Raw genomic sequence first — 1,493 nt, 5'->3', positions numbered from 1 at the left:
ATATAATATATATATATATATATATATATATATATATATATATATATATATATATATATATATTAACTGACCAACCCAGCGCTGCATGGGAAAACTCTGAATGACAACTGATAAACACTCTCTCTCTCTTTCTCTCTCTTTCCTGTTAAGATAGTTGCTTCAGTTACATTTCCAAGCATTTTTGACATTTCATATTTCATGAACCCCTTCTTGCCCCCCCATTCCAAGGGTGAACTTTGCCTTAAAGGGGATCGGGAGTGTCACTATTCATCTTAGCAACCTCGAAAACTATGGATTAGGCACTAATATCTGTAATTTTTTAACTTTTCATTTTTCATCCCTTCTCACTCCCCTCCTCCCTATTAGGGCTGAACTTGGCCTTAAAAGGTATCAGGAATGTCACAGCAACCTCATAAACTGTGGATTAGACACTAGTGTCTGTCATTTTTGGTTATTTTTACATGTTACCACCTTCCCACCCCTTTCTCATCCCCCCTTCGTATAGGGATTAAAGTTGGACTTGAGGGCGTCAGGAGTGTCACTATTCATTTCAGCGACCTCGAAAACTATGGATTAGACCTAATATCTGTCATTTTTGGTTATTTTTGCATGTTATCCCCTTCCCATCCCTTCTCAACTCCCCTTTCTTATCAGGGCTGAACTTGGACTTAAAGGGCATTGGGAGTGTCACAATTCATCTCAGCGACCTCAAACACTATGGATTAGGTTCTGATATCTGTCATTTTTGGTTATTTTTACATGTCATCCCCTTCCCACCACTTCTCACACCCCCTTCTTATAGGGGCAGAACTTGTACTGAAAGGGCATTGGGACTGTCACTATTTATCTCATCGACCTCTAAAACTATGGATTAGGCACTAATATCTGCCGTTTTCAGTTATTTTTACATGTCACCCCCTTCCCACTGCCTTCTCACCCCCCCTTCCAATTGGGCTGAACTTATACTTAAAGGGCATTGGAAGTGTCACTGTTCATCTCAGTGGCATTGACAACTATGGATTAGACACTAATATCTGTCTTTTTGGTTATTATTACATTTCACCCCCTTCCCACCTCTCCTCACCCCCTTCCTATCGAGGCTGAGCTTGTACTTAAAGGGCACTGGGAATGTCACTATTCATCTCAACGACCTCAAAAACTATGGATTAGACCAGTGATTCTCAACCTGTGCGCCACGGCGCAGAAGGGCGCCGCGACTATCCCCCAAGTGCGCCGCGAAAATTTCATGGATATATCATTAATGTGCCACTAAGCAATAAAGGTTGAGAACCTCTGGATTAGACACTGATATGTGTCGTTTTCAATTGTTTTTGCATGTCACCACCTTCCCACCCCTTCTCAGCCCCCCTTCCCATTGGGGTTGAACTTGGAGTTAAAAGGCATTGAGAGTGTCACTATTCCTCTCAGCCACCTCGAAAACTGTGGATTAGATACCAGTATCTGTCATAATCGGTTATTTTTACATGTCATCC

Source organism: Macrobrachium rosenbergii, chromosome 11 (genome assembly GCF_040412425.1).
Source record: "Macrobrachium rosenbergii isolate ZJJX-2024 chromosome 11, ASM4041242v1, whole genome shotgun sequence".
NCBI classification, from domain to species: Eukaryota; Metazoa; Arthropoda; class Malacostraca; order Decapoda; family Palaemonidae; genus Macrobrachium; species Macrobrachium rosenbergii.
Note: the sequence above shows the minus strand (reverse complement) of the source record.